The sequence below is a fragment of the Lygodium microphyllum genome, chromosome 23 (assembly GCF_053477565.2).
Source record: "Lygodium microphyllum isolate KBCC chromosome 23, Lygodium_microphyllum_v1.1.10, whole genome shotgun sequence".
Taxonomy (NCBI): domain Eukaryota; kingdom Viridiplantae; phylum Streptophyta; class Polypodiopsida; order Schizaeales; family Lygodiaceae; genus Lygodium; species Lygodium microphyllum.
Genome location: NC_141157.1, coordinates 18,893,196 through 18,913,400, shown reverse-complemented (window position 1 = coordinate 18,913,400; position 20,205 = coordinate 18,893,196).

Sequence of the window (20,205 nt, the reverse complement as noted above, 5' to 3'; positions counted from 1 at the left end):
GGCACACAGTGGGATTGTTGGAGGACACTTTTGTGAAGACACAATAGCCCGCAAGGTATTGCAATCTCAACTAGCGCGATTTGTTAAGCATTGTGACGAACGTTAGCAGACGAAGGTCCCGATTTGCAAGGATCAGATGGAGTTGATTCCAGTCATTGCAGGACAACCCTTCGAAAAATGGGGGATCGACTTCATAGGCCCCATCAGCCCTGCTGCACAGTATTCTCAGGCCAAATACATCATTGTGGCCACAGACTACCTAACAGAGTGGGCAGAAGCGAGAGCAACCCGAAAGAACGATGCTCGAACGACTGCCAAGTTCTTATGGGAGCACGTGATCTCATGATTTGGATGCCCCATCGAACCAGTCAGTGACCAGGGGGGACACTTCATCAATGAAGTGATAACTCATCTCCTATCCACCTTCCTGATTATCCATCAAAAATCCTCTACATACTACCCTCAAGCAAACGGCCAGGCGGAATCCACAAATAAGATTCTTGTCAACGTCCTAACCAAGGTAGTCTCGGCCTCACGCAGTGACTGGGATAACAAGCTAATGGTGGCCTTGTGGGCTTACCGCACAGCTTACAAAACAGCCGTCGGACAGACCCCCTTTAGGCTCACCTACGGAATTGAAGCAATTCTCCCCGTAGATTTCTTCATGCCTAGCCTACAAATTGCGCTTCAGGAGTGATGGGAAGGAAAGGAAGCATGGACACAATGCCTAGTAGAACTCGAATGCCTCTCGGAGACCCATCTTCTAGCCACTCATGCACTCATATGCGAGAAGGCACGACGCAAGAGCTAGTTTGACAAACATGTCAAGCAATGCAACTTTGAACAAGGCGACCTAGTGCTCCTATACTCAGTCAAGGGGCACAAGCAAAAAATGAAGTTTCGGGGTCTTGGACCTTTTAGGGTCCATGCAATCAGCCGAACAGGCAACGTCAAGCTTGAGACTCTAACTGGCGACGGAATTGGCTTCTTCGATGGAAGCCGTGTCAAGAAATACTATCCCCCCACGCATCCTTTGCATGAACCACCAATGTTGGAACCACCAGTCAACGTTCGTGTAGCCACCATCACTGAAATCGACGATGCGGAGGAGGAAGTCGTGGAACCTACATACCTACACATCATAGTCACTACCAAGCAGACATGCATCCTCAATGCCTTAATTGACGAGGGAGCAGACTCCAATGTCCTAACTCACGATCATTGGGCCCAACTTGGCAAACCACCACTACAACCCACTAACGCCAGGTTGAACCCATATGGGGGCCGCTCCTATGCACTCCTCCGCAAGTACAGGGCCACCGTTTCTATCGAGACTGAAACTATACCAATGATATTCTATGTGCTACCAAATACCAAGGAAGCAGGCACGGAGACACTACTAGGGCAAACCTTCAAGAAGAAAACTCATTGCCACGTCGATTATGAGTTGCAACGCGTTCACCTCACCATAGGCAACATCCACATTGATACACCTTTCAGCAAGGGTGGCGCGATGGAACAATCCATACAACCACCGGTAAAACTATTAGCATCCAAATCTAAGGAGAAGGGTAGTGCCCGCCCCCCCCCCCCCCCCCCCCACCACCACTCAAGAACCACTACTCATGGTGACAAAAGCTAAGGCTCAATAGCATAGTTTTCAATGGAGGCCTAAACAACCACAACCACCGCCTAAGAGTCATCACACACGACCGCATAAGACCCATAGCTCTAAACCTAGGACACCAAGGTGCAGTTACAGAAATCAGGGCATGATCCGGCACAAGTGGGTCCCCAAAGCTCTCTTGCTCGTGCAAGGCTACTATGAGGGAAACATCTAGTTGTATATCCCTAAAACCCACCTGGCCAAGACCGCCACTTGTATGCTACCCCTGAGCTTGATCACCCCAAGCCCCATCAAACCTCAAAACAATGAGCCGCAATGTTCCCCTGGACCACATCCAGCAAACCCATCTACACATATGCCCGAAAGACTCGAACAAGCCTACCAGCCCAAACGACAGACACCATCGCATAACCCATCTTGCACTAGAGTCCATCTGATGACAATGATCCACGCTGAAGGGAGTAGTCCATTAAAAGTAGCTGCCGCTCCACCAACCATAAGCCAGGATGCCCAACTGCAACCTAAGGCACACCCGCAACCACAACTATCCGCTGTCAAAGGCTCTAGGGCCATCAAACCCCAACTACTAGTAGGTCTTAAGCCCTCCTACAAGGGAAAGTCATTTTTGACACTGGCCTCAGATCTAGCCACAGATACAGGGGATGATGTGGTTGATTTCATTAGATGGCTCGATGCCACCTTCAGAGAGCTGGCTCTAAGCTATGACCGCTTGGATTTAGGCTTGTTGCCTGAACCTTTTGCAACCAAAATTTGCACGATGCCTTGTTCTTGGGAGATGTTTGAACTTGCCTTTACAAAGGCAGCAAACTCCACTATTGTATTACTCGATAGCGAGGTCTCCAAAGAGCAAGCACTCAAATAACGTCTCATAACGTGCATACGATCAGTGAACCACTTCTGCCATCACCGACCAAGAAATCGCAAAATTATCCCAACTTGCTGAGACGGAATCCCCATTTTTACAGCATTGGTACACTCTTAGGTTGCAATGGGAAGTAGAGGGCTACCGAGTCACGACCAACGTGGAGCAGCGCCACGCAATCAAAACAACGGAGTACAACCCCACTTATATCGTGCCAACCTCGTACAAAGTGTTGACCACTCTTCGCAACCACCCCTTGGAGGAGCACATCCAGGGACATCCTTACCTTGATCGCCTACTAACTAAGAAGGAGCTACACATTGCTAGCCGTAATGCCTCCGGTGACTTCATAACAGATGTTCTTACTTACATAATGCACGTTGGCACTTGCCGTGTTGATCTCGATCGCACAGTTCAGTTAGAGTACAACCCCGATTTCTACACTTGGTTCCTACACTGATGACTCCTAAGACCCATTCTAAGGTCCTCAATCCCCCACACCTTCAATCCTAGTAAGGATTCTTCTCAAGCTGGGAGGGGAAGGGGAGTAAGGTGCATCGAGAGATCAATTAAAATTAGAATCAAGAGATCAATTAAAATTAGCAGGAGTCAAGCAAAACACATAAGCACATAGGCAACAAGCGAGGTAGAAAAATGTCAAGAGAACTTTAAAATGAAAGGCAAAAAGTTAAAGCTGAAAAGGGGGGCTTCACATTGGATAGGATTTTAAGGCTTCCATTCAATAAACACATAAATCTTTCCTTTTCAGTCTAGGATGTTTTTGTATTGTCAATTTGGAAGAACTAATGGAAACTGGGGTTCATGACAGGAACGAAAAATGTCGCAACAAGACCATGCCCACCGGCTTCCATTCATGGAAGAGGAGAGAGCACAATACAGCATCACCCTGGAGAGCTGCGCCTACAACCAACTAAAATTCCAAACTATTCACAACATAGAAGGATTGGTGGCCAAGGAAGAGGCGGCCAGGAGAGTCGTTGAAAAATGCAACTTCACCAAGTACCTGGAAAGTTTCACACAAGAACCCGACCACACAAGGTGCGTGGAATTTCTCAGGTCTTACGACCCCGACAACGAATGCGGGACCGTCACAATAGGAAGGGGACAAAACGCCAAGAAAGTGCTGGTTCGCTTAACCCCCGCCTTGGTGGAAAAGGCACCGGGACTAGAACCGAAAATAGAAAAGAAGCAGAAGAGAGATGTGTATGCCACGCTGGGGATGAGAAAGGAGGACGTGCTGCCAAACAACGGTATCAGCATTCAAGATATCCCTGATGCAGAAACTAGATTGCAGGCAAAACTGGTACATGCCCTCTTTTTTAGCCAATGCTACAATGCATTGATGCACCGAATCAGTGTGCTGGTGCTAGAGAATGTGGCGGCTCATACCCTGCATGAAGTCGGTTGAAACAGCTATGTGCGTAAAACTATCGACCAGGCGGCTAAGGCACTGGCTTTAGAAAGCATGCCCGCAGGAGGAGAGTCTCCAGCATCTAAGGCCACAGAAAGAAAAAAAGCCTCGTCCAAGGCCTCGTTCATCGCCTATGGAAGCATCTTAACAGCGCTCATCCAGGAGGCCGTGAAAGAGACGCACGATGCAGAAGAGGGGAAAGGGAAAACGCCCGACAGGTCACCCCCTCATCAATACTAGGAGAGGTCCAGCGATAGGACTGAGACTGATAAGGAAGGACAGGGGCAAGAAGAGCAATCAAGCAAAAAGCAGGTCAAGGAAACCAGGAAGAAGGCAGTGCAAAAGAAAAAGAAACCCGATGAAGGCCACAGGAAGGAGAAGGAAGATTTGGAAAAAGCAAAAAGACAATCCCTCAAGGAGACCGAGGAGAGGGAGAAGAAGAGGAAGCAAGAAGAAGAAGAAACAACAAAGCAAGTCAAGCGGGCTAAAAAGGCATCAAAGCAGGAGGCTGAAAAGAGAAGAAGAGAGGAGCAAGAAGAAAAAGAGAAACTAGAGGAAGAATACAGAAAGGCCGGAAAAGAAAGGCAAAGAAGAGCTGCGGAGGAAGAAGAGGAATTAAAAAGAAAGGAAGAGGAGGACTTGGTCGAGGCCACACGCTGGTCCATTGAGCAACAATGCAGGGCAGATGATCCAGGAGCCTGGAACCAGCTGAGGGAAGAAGGGCCTAGCTCTAGCGCATAGGCACCAGAAGCCGCGCCGCCCGCAGTCCTGGAAGGCAAAGGCAAAGCACCCCTCCATCCTATCCCCACCCTCATGGAACCCTCCACTGAACCCACTATGCTCACCCCTAGCATCCCCACCAGCATGGAAGTTTCCAACTTTGTGGCCTAGATGCAATACTTCATCAGTAAAGAAATGGCCCAAGGGAAGAGCACAGAAACTACGGCCACGGGAAAAAAAAGACTAGCCGCAAATGCAAAATCGAGGCAGGACCAGAAGCGTCCACGTGCGGAGGCCTCAACCACCCCCACCCACGCAACAATGACACCACCAGCCAGTTACGACGAATACGTCGCCAAGCTGCTCTCCCAATTGGAGAGGGAGAAGGAGGAAAAGAGAATGGCGGTGGTTGAGTTGGTGGCAGAGAAAGAGTCAGTGGCCGCCTTCCAACTAGAGAAAACCCACATCATAGCCATGCAACAACGTCAAATATTTGACCTCAAGCAAGAATTGAAAGCAAAAGAAGACATGGAAGAAAGCTACAAACAGCGGCTTGAGGACGAAAATCAAGAACTTGTGCAGATGCAGCGGGAATACAAGCTCCTCCTGATGCAACATGGGGAACTGGAGGCGAAAACCGCCACCATTGAGCAAATGATGGAGGAACTAAACGCCAAAGAAGAGGAGAGAAGACAAGAGAGGTAGCAACAACGAAAAGAGATCGAGTCCATGACCAATCAACTACACCTCGGAAGGAAAGAGCACGAGAATATGAGCAAAGAACTCAGAGCCCACGAGCAGAAGCACGTAACCCTAGCAAAAAGCAGGGGGAGAGCATGGAAGGAATGAACAAAAGGGCCAAGGAATGGGCCACGCAGAATGAGAAACGGGTGAAGGCACTGGTGCGGCACCTCGCTTCGGTGAAAAAAGAAAAAATCTTGGCAGAAATCAAAGCGGACGCCGCCCAGACAGCCTTCACTACCCAGCAAAACAGGCCTTCCTCAACACATTACTAGACATGACCCGACCGGAGGGAAAGGAATCATTGGAGGTGGTACATAAGAAACTGAGCATTGCACGCAGAGCCCTACATGTGGGGCTACAAATGCCACCCCAACCTGCGAAGGTTAGGCTAGGCTTAGAAGAACAATGAAAGTACCTGCTATTGGCCGGTCTAACCCCCCAAGAGTTGGACGCACTCGACTTTGAGGAAGGAGTGCAACTAGACAACTGGCAGGGGGAGGAGGTTGACATTGAATTTGTCATAAGGAGAACCAGCGAAGAAATAATCCCACAACCCCCATCGTTGCATGATCCGGAACAGTATCAACTCGACCCGCCCTCAGACAGACAAACCGCTCTCAGGGAGCAACAGAGGAAATTGGTTGAAGAAACCAGGAGGCAGTTTGAGAGCTAAACCAGTCGTGTAGCCATCCGCACCCCTCCCACCATGCCCCGATGACCTCTCGATGCAATTCCACGTGGAGCTGGTGATTTGGGAATAGCAAGAAAACAAAAAGGACCCTTTTACTTTCAATTTCCTCATGCCTAACAGCCTGAGAAGGGTCCTACCAACTAAGGTAATGGAGGAGGTGATCACGACTAGCGGCCAGCTGGGCCAAAAATGGCTAGAAGACAGGGCAAAGACCCCCACTCTGTGGAGCACGGAGGAAGCAGAGTTTTGGCAATACAAGGTGTTCGAGGTACCACACACTGTAAGGGGCTACAACTACCAACCTCTTTGGAGAAGGCGAGTATGCGATATTAACATGCTCGCCTGGATGGCGTCCCTACCCTACGAGAGGAACGACCCCACATTCATGGCGTATCCTCGTAGGGTAGGCGTGGATTTTGTTGCCACCCTCCATGGGCGGCATGACTTCCCCATCATCTATAACTCCAATGCCGCCTCCTTCGAGCATGCCCTCCTTTTTGATTTAGGAAGCCTAAGTGATTCCATGACGTGCTTTCTCGCAGACTTCTCCTCCTGTCCAGATCCCGCCTTTATAACTACATGTAATTACCTTAGGCTTCTTAAGCTATTACTCAAGCAAGACCCGACACCACAAGAGAGTAGCTTGCCCCCCCCTCTTTTTTGACCCCAATGCTATTGATAGCTACGCTATGGCACGCCTAATGATGAGAGCTAGCCTTCTTCCCTCCTTTTGCCTAGCTCTCCTAGAAGATATGAACGATAGCCAATTTACTAGGTGCAACCAACCCTTCCTTTCTACCACCTCTCTCCACGTCCGCATGAACCTCAAAGGGTACATGCAAAGCCGTCAATTTTTGAGCAAATCCATCCGACCCCCTTCTCCATCTCCATCAGACAAGGAAGATTAGGTACTGGCTATCATTCTTCTAGTTGTGAAAAAAAAAACAAACAAAAAAAAAACACAAAAAAAAACCTCCTTACACATGGAATACCTGTGCATCTCTACGCATGGAATAAACCAAACAACTCACTTCCACAACCACTTAGCACCCCATAAAGCACAATCACCGCACCTAGGGGTCCTCAAGTTAGGCGTGCCCGGTGGCTTCGGTCGGCCGGCTCCACTCCTAACCCCCTAGCCCTTTTCTCCCCCCCCCCCCCCCCCCCACTTCACGCTTAGGGCCCATCAAGGGCAGGACATACCTAGGGAGGGCACTCGCCTATGGTTAGACCTGTCACACTGAGCCGCTCGCACTACACACTAAGATAGACATCCCCCTCCTTAGGTGGAGCACCACCCCCTATCCTTCCAAGCACCACCACCGCGCCCACCCACCGACTTCGGAGGCCCCCATCAACATCCATTACTTCTCCACCCAACCTTCCTCCCATGCTTCCACGAGCACCCGAGTCTACATGCTGCCCTGCCCTCACATCGCTGCTCCACCGACTGCTTCTTCAACCACCAACAGTCAATAAGAGTGCCATGGGACTGGCACCCATCTCGGAGGGGGGTAATGTTAAACCCAAGCTTAGAAGGCGGAAAGATGAATGAAAATGCATAAAGAAGATGGAAAAGGAGCAAGGACACACAGGCAGTCTCCAAAGCTAAGCCGAGGCCAAAAGCGTAGTTTTAAATAAAAGGTGCCTCAAAAACTCCAAAAAACTTTTGTAAAAGAGCCCCAGGCTCCCTTTTGTGCCACTTGTAAAAGAGTAGTCGAATATAGGCCTAGGGCACAAAGCAAAAAGAGGGAATTATAAAAAGGGACCTTGCCACAATGGCTGATCATGTAAAAAGGGATGGGTGCCCATGGGGTTTTAGGGTTTGTATATATAAAGTTCAAAAAGTGAATGGAAGCTCGTTCTTTGGTGTGTACCCAACAAGATCTCTTCTCTTCTCCTCTTCTTCTCCTCTCCTTGCTTATGTGTGCTATTGAGAGAGGGAGTGAGGGTGAGAGTGAGGAAGGGAGAGTGGGAGTGAGGGATCAAGGGGGTGAAGCTCTTCATCATCTTTTCTTCCCTTTCCTTCTTTTGCACGCACGGCTATGGCGGTTGGAGCTTGGAGAAGGAGGAGGCTTGAGCATGCTTGAGCTAGCATCTAGGATCATGGAGCTACCAAAGTGTGGAAGGGAGGAGGCAACTCATATCGGCATCAAGGTAAGCTCACTACACACTTAGGATCGAGGGCACGTCGGCTATGTGAGAGGTAGCCATTAGAGCTCCTTGGAACACTTGAAACAATAAGCGGTCCATGGGTCTTGGCAGTTGAGTGAAATCTCCCATAGCTTGTAACCAAATCTCATCAAGATATGCAAGGGAAGCGAGTTTTTCTTGCAATGCTTCCTCTTTACCCAAAGAATGGTTTAGAGAGAACCTTACTATAGGCAACTCAATCTTCAAAGGTAAAACACACTCTTCCTCATGTACTAATTTAAAAGGGGTGTGGCATGTAGTTCTTTTGAATGTCATGTTATAAGCCCAAATAGCCACATACAACTTCTTATCCCAATCACGCTTACCTTCAAATGTTGTCTTAGATAAAATCCCCACAAGCTACTTATTGGTACTCTCTACTTGCCCATTAGCTTGGAGATGTAAGGCATGGTCTTATTATGTTTAATGTTTAGAGCTTCCATTAAAGCCTCAATGATTTTATTCAAAAAATGTGTCCCACAATCAAATACAATCTCCTTAGGTGGACCAAAACAGCAAATAATGTCTTCCAAAATAAAACTAGTTGTTTCCTTGATATTATCCTTCATCGTGGCACATGCTTGAGATGACTTCATGAAATAGTCTATCACTACAAAGATATGATGCTTTCATGTAATTGATGAAGGATGTATAGGTCCAACAAAATCAATGTCGCACTTCTCAAATGATACTATAGCCATGATAGAGTCAATGGTGGGCACTTCCTATTCTCCCTATTGTCATGTCTCTAATATGTATCACATCTCTTAACATATGCAAATGCATCCTAAAAATGGATGGCCACCAGTATCCAGCTCTCAAATCTTTATGTGCAATCACAACAAAGTGCCCTCCACAAGCAGAGTCATGACACTCTTCCAAGATAAACGAAACCTCATCAGGCAAGGATGACACATCAATGATAAACATCATCGACCCCTTGTCGATATAGTGTTCCTACAATCAAGGAAAATTTCAAGGCTTGCTACCTAATTTTTCTCTTTTTAGTCTTTGGCAAAGCGGCTTTAGCCGCTCCTATGGATAGATAATGCATTATGGCAGCATATCAGGATGGAATGGAGGTTGCATCAATTTTGATTAGACCCTCAAGGTCGGTACCTTCAACCAAGACTTCCTTCGACTTCCCAAAAACCACAAGACATTCAATGATGCCCTACAACAGTGCCACTGCCAAAAATCAAATGACCAATGGGTATATCGACTTGATAGTCAATTTGCAAGATCCATGGCCTTCCTGATAATACTTGATAGCTTGGATGCCCTACAAACCTAATAATCCTAAAGTCCAAAATGCATTCCACATTAGCAACAATCACGTGGACTTTGGTAATACAATATTTAGGTTGTCTTAAACTCTTATCAACAATCCAAAGAATTGTGGAGGCATCCTTTTGGATTTCCAATTTGAGCCTTTCCATCAATTTTGAACTCGTAATGTTAATAGAGGATCCCATATCTACAATAGTATGATCCAATAATATGCCATTAACATACGCTACCACTCTTGGCCAATGCTTTTCAACATATTCAAATTAGTCATCTTCCACATGGGCTATTCCCAAGGGTTTGATGATATAGCTAGTGCAAAGGATATTCTCAAACTCTTTATGCACTCTTGGAGATAACTTGATCAGTTGCTACAGGAGGTTCATATCAGGCTTTACCATGCAAAAAGATTTGGCCGAGTCAAATTCATGATAATTAGTAATGGTTCTCTTCTCCCGCTAGACCATTCTTTCTCTTGGTCACTAAATAGGCTTAGGTGCCTCTTTCTTAGCTTTTATCTTCTTCTTTGGCAGCTCCTTATTAGAGTCAACTTTGCCATTAGCAACGTTTAGAGGACAAGCTTCCACATCAGGGTTAAGGACTTACATCCCCTTATCATCTTGTTTAGAGTTTGCCTCAACAGGTTTTAGTTTATCCCTATCACCTTCCTTAACCTTCTATCCTCTTGTAATAGCTCATAAATTGGAAGCCTCACCGGTGTTGACATGCACAACTTTGATAAGGCTGACACCACTACCACTAGGCAACTCTTCTATGATAGGTTTTCCTCTCTACAATATTTTCTTTGGTCCCTCATCCTACTGAAGGTTATTCCCTTGTGATTAATGATTAATTGGACCTGGTTGCCTACTTCCTCATTGAAGAGAACTGATCTTACTCTAGTAAGTACTAGCTAGATGGCCGGACTTCCCAAATATGTCACATTTGACATTAGGGCAGTTTCTTAGAAAGTGCTGACCACTACACCACTTATAGTTAAATCTTGATGGACCACCCTCTTCAGCACGTTGATTTCCTATCAAGTTTTGCTACTTCTTTAGGAAAATAACATCTATAGCTATTTGTCCATACTATTTCATTATCATATCGATATAATGCCTCTTTATGTCCTTGACTGCGCCAAGAACATTTGATGTACTAGACTCATAACTGTGATTTAAGCTTTTGAAAATTTTCTAGCCAAACACACTAGGATCAACATGAATCTAGGTTCCTCTATCAACTAAGGTTACCTAAAGATTCACTAGTATTCATCTTCAAGTGTCTTGCTTTGCACAAGATCACCTAAATCTGTTGAGCCAAATGCACCAACAGTCGGAACTTTGGATAGTCTTCTATTATTTCAGAAGCTGCAACTCACTTCAACCACTAATCTCTCACCTTGTCTCTCGACACTCTGCTCTACACTAACCAAGCATCCTCCTCTCTATCCCAAGAAAGCAAGAACACAAGACTAACTTTGAGGTGTAGTGAACACACCAACTTACCTTCCCACATTGTAGTCCAATAGCTTGAAGACTCGCAATTAGTTCCACGACCACAATCAACATGATCCATTGTCGTCACTCCTTCGTATCCAACACCGAGTATATCAATGAGTCAAGAACTAGTAGAGAAGAAGATAAAAGTAAGAAGATGACAAAAATCTTCACCTTTCCTCAATCCCTCACTCAACACACTTCTCTCTCTCTCTCTCTCTCTCTCTCTCTCTCTCTCTCTCTCTCTCTCTCTCTCTCTCTCTCTCTCTCTCTCTCTCTCTCTCTCTCTCTCTCTCTCTCTCTCTCTCTCTCTCTCTCTCTCTCTCTCTCTCTCTCTCTCTCTCTCTCTCTCTCTCTCTCTCTCTCTCTCTCTCTCTCTCTCTCTCTCTCTCTCAACAATGGAGGCAAGATGATAGAATAGAAGAAGAGAATAGAAAACTTCAATAGTTGCACTAATAGAGCTTTCGCAACATGGATATGCCAAAAGGATAAATACAACTGAGACCTCCCACCCTTATATATACACAAATTAGGGTTAGGGTTAGGTCACCTCTCTAGCATGGTGCACTGTTTTAGGGTGCCCCACTTTGCATTTTAGGGTTTGCACCCCTTTTGCATTTTAGGGTTTCCACAATTGTGAATTAGGATTTGCACCTTTTTTTGGGTGTCCTGTCCCCTTTGTGAGATCTAGGCCAGCCAATCCTCATAGCATGCTTATATTTTAGTCTAAATAGAGCAAGTCTATGCTAATACTATGACAAATACATGTGCACAACCCATGCAATAGTTGCGAGTTTAACAAATACAATTGCGGGTGATAAATACAATGTGCATAGGAGTGAGCCCAGCTATCACAAAATAATATATCCATGATAATTTGTTGTCCATGAGTAAAATAATAATATAAAAGTGCCCAAAATAATACAATGAAGCTCCATAAAATTATAATCCTTTCAAAAAATAGTAGCTGGCACTTGCACTTTGATCTTGCTTTGACCTTCTTTCACCTTAGCCTTCACAAAATACTATTAACATTAACCCCCTCCTAAACAAATACTAGTCCCATGGCACTCACATCAAAGGTAGATGAGGAATGCTAGAAACAATCCTAAGACGGAGAGAAATAAAGGTTGCTAATGAAGAATTGTGGATGATGAGAGTGATATGCCTGTTGATATGAAGATTTGGTAGTGAAGATGATGATGCTCTTGCGGATATTGTAGATGGCATCCAAAAAAGGTGTGGTGACTGCTGGAAGATGATGTCTTCATGACGAATCACTGATGGCATAGCAAAAAAAAAAGGAAGTGAAACATGGAAGGATGAGGATGCAAAGGCCATCAATGTTGATGGGTATTCAATTCTTTCAATCGTCTACGAAATTCCTATAAGCTAACTTGTGCTCTCCCTAAGGGGTGTGTCTACTTACATGCATGGTAACTTGTGCATAGGTGAAATTGGAAGATGGGTTGAACTTCAAACAAGCCTAAAAAATTTTCCCACACTTGAGGACTCAAAACCATGAATAGGTTATGGTGCAAATATAATGTGAGTACACGAGCATACATAGTCTAATGCATAGTTAGAAGACTGCTCTATGGATTCTCTCTTGATGAGGGCTAACAAGGAATCTTGCATTGGTGAATATGGAAGAATGTGTCGTTGTTGTTGAGGAAAAATATAGTTTTCAGAGAGACACTGATGGGGAGATAGACAAAAGTTGGAGTCCAATATAATAAGCTCTTGAAGTACATGATTCTCCTTTGAATCAACACAAGGGGGAGTGGATGAAACTGGTCCCTTTTTATGTGAAATACTTTTCTTTCTTGCTTTGAAGTTGAGTGACAAGCACTAGGATAAATGAAGTGGAATGGAAAAAGTGCAAATTACTTAGGGAGATAGGTCTAACCAAGGTGAGCCAAGACTTCCTAGGTATGTCATGATCTTGATGTGCCCTGGGTAAATGTGGGGGAAAATGGAAAATGAGCTAGGGAGCTAGATATAGAGCCAGCCAATTGAAGCCTTACAAAATCAAAGTGGAAGTATGAGAGATCTAAAGGTTGATTGAGAATAATAGACTTGGCTCAAAGAATGGAGTTGTGCATGAGAGTGTACACATGGAAATGGAAGACTGAGCCTTGAACCTTGAAAGCACCTTGTCTCATTGGTGATATAGAGTTGGTGAAGAAGAACTAGTACCAGGTGATGAAGACTTGTAGTATTGATGAAGCAAGCATGACTTCCCCTCAAGAAGTAGAAGACCATTGTATGTTATAGTCAAGGGAAGTGATGGATGAAGAAATTGGGATGTCGATATCGATAGCGCTCAAATGTTTTTATCTTTCTAAGAGTCTCTCAAATGATATGGTTGCCATGATATTGCCATACCTTGGAATTGTCAAAGAAAGAGTCTACTATTGATTATGTTGGCTTTAAATATGAAGTGTATTGCATTGATGTGTCACCTATTATTTGCATGCATTCACTTGGTGAAACCTTGAGAATACAATGGAGTGGATGCAAATTCAAAAGATATAAAAAATTATAACTTTTTTTTTTTTGCATTTCATAGTGTATTGTGATCAAAAGTTGTGATCTCGTACCTTGATCTTACCCTCACAAAAGTTATAGCATTCTTTCAAAAGTTAGAGGGTCTCGAGCTCTTGTCATTGCAACAAAAGAAAAACATATACAATGAGAAAAAAGATTACTTATATACAAGGGTTAGTATTTTCCAGTTTTTGGGATCCAGTATTCATAGAAATTTGGATTATACTCCAACTTAGCAAAAGCATCCAAGTCAGTTGATTTTGTACCCATTCCACAAATGTAAGTAATCGCATTGTCAAGCAAGGATGGTCCTGCAAAAGCGACTGGCAATGCAAACTCCTCTTCAAGGTGGTATTTCAACTTTTGTGGCAAGTCTAGATGTTGAGCCAAGATGATAGAATGCAAGGTAGTAGTCTCATAGTAGGTTGGATCATATTGAAGCACATTTCTTATACGACATTGCTCAACCATTCTCATAAGATGACTACCATCACAAGCAATATCAAGCCGATGAGAAAACCATTTCTGCAAGAATGGACTTAAGGAATCATAATTCTACTCAAGTTCATTAAGTACTAATTGGCTTTCTATTTTGGTCACAAAAGCATAGGAGGAAATAACTGGACATGACTACACTTACTTTTGAGGAAGGATTTAGCATTTTCATCTTGAACCAAGAGGCTTTTGTGGCAAATGTGTTCACTCTCTTCCCAAGTGGGATGGCATTTGGAAGCAACTTGTATCATCTTATCATCAGCAATGCCTAAATCAATCATTGAAAATAACTTAACACAAGTAGTGAATATGGCATCAATTGGAGTAGCCACTCTGTGTTAGAGGAATATCATTTCTTGGCCAAAATGAACAACCATGTTATTAAGTGGTTAGTTAACAAGCAAAGGCTAGAGTGTAAAAATTGCACAGCATAGCAAATAGAATCTGAGAAAGAGATAGAGAGTACACAACAAATAAGATGAGAATTTAAAAATTTTATTTAGCTCCAAACAACTGATACAAAGATGGCTTTATCCACCCGTGCACTTCCACTATGAAGCTTAGATGGTGATCTAGACAGAAGATAGGTGAAGAGCTTAAGGCTAGTTGGAACAACTCTGACTGGGTGAAAGATAGATAATAGTTGGCTGTGAAGGGGTTTAGCTTTTATAGCCCACGAAGGCGGTTAGGTCGGCCTGACTGACCTACCATATGAGCCTCCACTAGTCGGCCAGGGAATATTCCAAGGAATATTGCCTTTACCGTCGAGCCGGGGGAGCACCCCCGAACCCCAAAATAAGGGCCTCTGATAACTCCCTTACCTTGGAACTCGATGCAATGTGCCTTGAGTTGCTACCAACTTAACTGCTCCATCTAACCCAAAGATTAGGCCCACAATGGTCACCTTTTTGCCATCTGATCACATAGACCTCATCTGATATACAAGTCAAGACTCAACCAATATCCGAGCTCACATATGGCTTCTCTTCATAATGGGGGCCTTACAACTTTGAGCACCATGGATCATTGGTGGCACCTTATGAGGGTGGGGCATTGAGCATATCTAACATAGAGACCAAAAGGAGGGACATGTTTAGTAGGGCTGATCTGGAGGTGAGTCTAAGCAGCCTCCTCTGGAGCATCTTGGGGTTTAAACTGGCTCAACTTGGTTGAATTGGAGGTGTGGGTTAGTAGGATGTTAGTAGTTGTGGCCTTGGGGTTTGGAATTTCAAGCACACTGCTTTTAGCCATCATGTTAGTGTTAACAAAAGTTTTATGTACATCACTCTACTTCACATCATGGGATGCAAATTCACTTTGGATGGTGGTAGAGGTAGAGGAAAATTGGAATAAACCACTCATAGAAGTTTGGATTGTACTGTAATGAAGCATAGCCATTAAGAAGTTGTGGGTCATGTGTAAGGTAGAAAATATATCTAATGATATCAATCATCATGTTTCTTTGTCCCAATCTATTGGCCATGTGTAGCTCCTCCTTTGAAAGGAGTGTGTCACATAAGGCTCTACTTTAGCAAGTTTAGAATATTGACACCATGGATAGTTGCAACCACTCAGAGATTTAGGTACTATATATGTCGGATCATGCATGGGAGTCCAAAGTGCCTTTCTCTACTCAACAATAGTCATTAGATGGCTACCATACCTTGCAACTAAACCTCGATTAGAATACCATTTCCTTTCAAACTCACTTTGTCCTTCTACTTTCATGGCTAATGTTGCAATGTCTTCCTTGCTTTGCTATGCACTGCTCAGGGTGGAAGAACAGGAATCAAGTGATACTTTGCTTGCTCTATCTTGATCATTTTCTTCATGACTTCTCCCACGATTGGTGGATAATACCAACAAATTTGTGATTGCTCTAACCATGTTGTTAGAGGCCTTTCTAAGAGTGTCTTATCCTTGACAGTCTAAATTCCAATGTCAACATGAATATGTGCATGAGTGAGTGAAGTGAATACTATTACATCTAGTTCCTTGGAACTCTAATCTTGGATTGATCCTTTTGTTGCCCCCATGTTTTCTAAAGCTTCCATGAGAGGTCTCTTAACTGGCTTTAAATGCACTGGAGCTTTGGTCCATTCGTGAATCGTGGGATTCATTGTGCTCTTTGAGGTAGAGTTAGTGTTTTGTTGTGAGACTAAAGTACTAGATGCTTATTTCTTAGCTAAAATGATACGTTTGGTTGTAGCCAAGAATTGTGATTGTGTGGGTTTCTCCTCAAAATTGGAAGTAGTAACTTCTAAGGTAGTGGATTGGTCAATCATGTGTATCAAACATGATGGAACACTAGGATCCTCAGACTCATGGGAGGTAGACTTGGTCTTCAATTTTCAAAATTTATTATTGACAACACTCTCAGTCATTGATCCTATAATGTTTTCTTAGTCCCTTGTGGATTCTTTTTTGTGAAGTGAGCAGCTACACTAGGCTATTGCTACTAGATGTTCTATTTTGTCTTGGGTGACAAAGGTTCTTAGTTCTTGAGGGACATTGGCTATTTTGAAGGACTAGCAACTTCCATGGATTGATGCTTGTCAACACTAGAGGAATCTATAGTCAACTTCCTTGGACTTTCTATTTTAGCATGAGTAGCAGCATCAAGTAGTGACTTCTTTGTGTCCTCTTTTTGACTCAATCATTGTTAGTTCCTCATGTGGATTAGCAACTACTTCAAGAGCCTATTGCACTTCCAAAATTTTGGATTCGGGTATCTTAAGAACTAGCTACTTATTAGTTGTCAATTTGTATCTTTGCAAGTATCTTGATCCTTGACCTAGATTTGCATTTGGGTCTCTTTCTCTTTCTCTTGGATTTTGATGGACCTTAGGCTATGGTCAGTGGAGGTGGCTTTGCGGGTGGTTTTAGCAACCAAATCCAACAATTTCTCCCATAAAACCCTTGAGCATGTAGTAATGCTTTGGAAACCCATCGCGACTTTGTGCTAGCTCTCCAATAATGCTTCCAGTTACATGACCTAGGTCTTTGATTCCTTCTAGATGCATTTCTATTTCCATCAACTTGAGAAGCTGTGGTAGTATTCCCAATAGCTTTAGTCTTTCCTTTGATTCCAGAAGGATTCCTACTAAGTGCTTCTCTTTGGTCCACTTGTGCCCTAAGGAGTTCCTTTAGAACTTTTTGGCCTTCCACCCTAGGTGTGTGGTTTAACTCTAAGATAGGTTTCTTGCCCTTATTTAAAAGAAGAGGCAAGGCTCCTTTTGCTGAAAGCTATGATCATTTGGATAGTTGGTAAGCTCAACTATATTCGGTGTGCTTCATAGTCCACAATACATTTGGTCACATGCATGAAAGTTCTTTCTAGCAGCAGAACCTCTCTACCCATATCTTCCTAATTTGGAAACACATAAAAAACAATGGGAAGGGTCTCAATATCTATAGTTTGAAGAATCCTGCATTGTCCTACGAGGGGAGAATATGATCCTCCATAAGGTTTGATGATTGCATTTATTGGGACTAGTTCAGGTTGACCAATCGCAGTCCATACATCATAAGTCAGGATGTTCTAATCAAAACCTTCATCAATGAGAGCATCAATAATGAGCTCTCACCTGGCAGTTAATTTGGCCCAAAGATATGTAGGAGGTATTAGCTCTTCATACTTTAGGTTAGTGTTTTGGTGGCTTTGATCTTTTGGATATTAGGCTGTATAGACTGTGTGAGGGTACTACTAGATGCCTTGCGTGTTGGACAATCGTGATACATATGATTGATGCCACACTCAATACATCTAAGGTCAATCTTTGTGAATGTGTCCATATCCCCATCTAGTCTACTAATTGTGGCCTAGGCTCTTGAGTTGCTAGCTCAGTCATATTATCAATGAATAGACAAATGGGAAGGGTTCTCTTTATTGTTGACTCCAAAGATTTTAGGACTTGTAGACCTATGGCCTAATCTATTATGAGGCACATCAACTGAGTCTTAGGCTTTGAAAAGCCACATGATACTCTTCTTATAAATTAAATTTCTTGTTTGGTTTCTTGTGTGTGTTTCTATTCTTCTAAATCTCCAAAATGATGTGAATTTATCTTTGTACTCTAGATAGCTTAGTTAATAACTTCTCACTCATTGGGCCCTTGTTGTAGTGATTGGACTTTAGCTCTTCATGGTAGCTTGGATGATTTTCCCCCTCGATTTATTGTGTGTTCTATACCAAGGTTGTTTTGGTTTTGCACTATGATACTAAATGTCCCTACGTGATGTTAGCCTAATGTGTGTTGCCTTAGTGCTAGGTGTGCTAGTTCCTTATGATGTGTCTCCTAGGCCACTTGACCTTGGTTGTACAAGTTCCTTAGTGAGTTCCTAAGGCATTTAAATGATTCTTCTAATAAATTCATTCCAAAATATATAGACTTTCAAGATACTTGAGACACTTTGAACAGACAAAAGGAAGATGTGAAAAATCATACTTTCTTTTGTTCAAACAATATGCATATGTGCAACAATTCCTCAAAGCATCACAATCATGTCAAGTTGACCTTAAAGGAATGAATATATGTGGGAGTGAGATTATGTGTGGGAGTGAGTATTTGATGTGTGGGAGTAGGGTTTGATGTATGGGAGTGAGGACAAGTCCTAGGTAGGTAGTGCAAATGCAAAGTGTAGATAAGTGGTGCAAGTGCAAAATGATCTAGGTGGTGCAAGTGCAAAGTGACCTAGGTGGGTGGTGCAATTCATAAGGTAGCGCAAGTGGTGTGAGTGTAAAGTGACCTAGGTGGTGCAAGTACAAAGTGATCTAGGTGGTGCAAATGAGTGGTGGTGCGAGTGTAAGAGTGTAATGTAACCTAAGTGGTGCAAGTGCAAAGTGATCTAGGTGGTGCAAATGAGTGGTACAAGTGCAATGCGACCTAGGTGGTGCAAGTGCAAGCCTAGTGGTGCAAGTTTAAGTCATGGATGGGTGGTGCAAGTCATAGGTTTGTGGGTGGTGAAAGTCATAGGCTTGTGGGTGATGTAAGTGCAATGTGACCTAGGTGGTGCAAGTGGGTGAGATGGTGCAAGTGCAAGCCTAGTGGTGCAAGTGCAAGTCCTAAATGGGTGGTGCAAGTTGTATTGTGAGTATGAACTATGAATATGATGATCTTCTAGTGCAAAGAAACTCTAAATCTAGGTCTAAGGATCCTAACTGTCAAATGGCAACAAGAAATAACCAACCAAATAATAAAACAATGACCGTGTATTTGATTCTTGCATTGTGTATTTTGACTTTTTCTCACTCTTCTTCCTTCAGTGCTCACATTGTCAATCATCCATTATAAGAAAGTTGCATCTATAACATTGATACACGGATTGGTCAAGTAAAAAGATTTGCATTTTGAGTTTTGTGTTTTGCATTTTTGTATTGCTTTCGCTTCAATACACACACAACCCAACAAGCATGACAAGCATGATGTATCTTCAATCCACAAAAATTTCATATAGTTTATTTAAGCAAGAAAAGTTTGAGTTTTGAGTTTTTCATTTTTGTGTTGCTTTTGTTTCAATACACATGCAACCCAAAAAACATGACAAGCATGATGTATCTTCAATCCACAAAAAAGTCACATGGTTTGTTTAAGCAAGCAAAGTTTGATTTTTGAGTTTTGTGTTTTACATTTTTGTGTTTTGAGTTTTGTTTTTTAAGTTTTTGAGTTTGAGTGTTGTAGTATTTCATACTCTAACAATTCCTATTGCTTCAATCTTAATCCAATGAGCCAGTTCTTTTCAATTCAGCCTTCTTAACCTAGCCACATGGGTTTTGGAATACTAGCCACAAATGCAGACGATTGGTACCCCATCAATCCCATCCATGCCCATGCAAAAGCATCCTATTCCACCACATGCTAGGAGTGTGAGAATCTCAGTGGTTGCACTCTCCTTCATCTCAACCAAAGAGAACCAAAATTTTGAGCCAAATGCACCAATAGTCGGGACTTTGGACGTGGACTTCTATTGTTTTAGAAGCTACAACTCACTTCGGCAACAATGTCTTACCTTGTCTCTCGACACTCCACTCTACACTAACCAAGAATCCTCCTCTTATCCCAATAAATCAAGAATACAAGACTA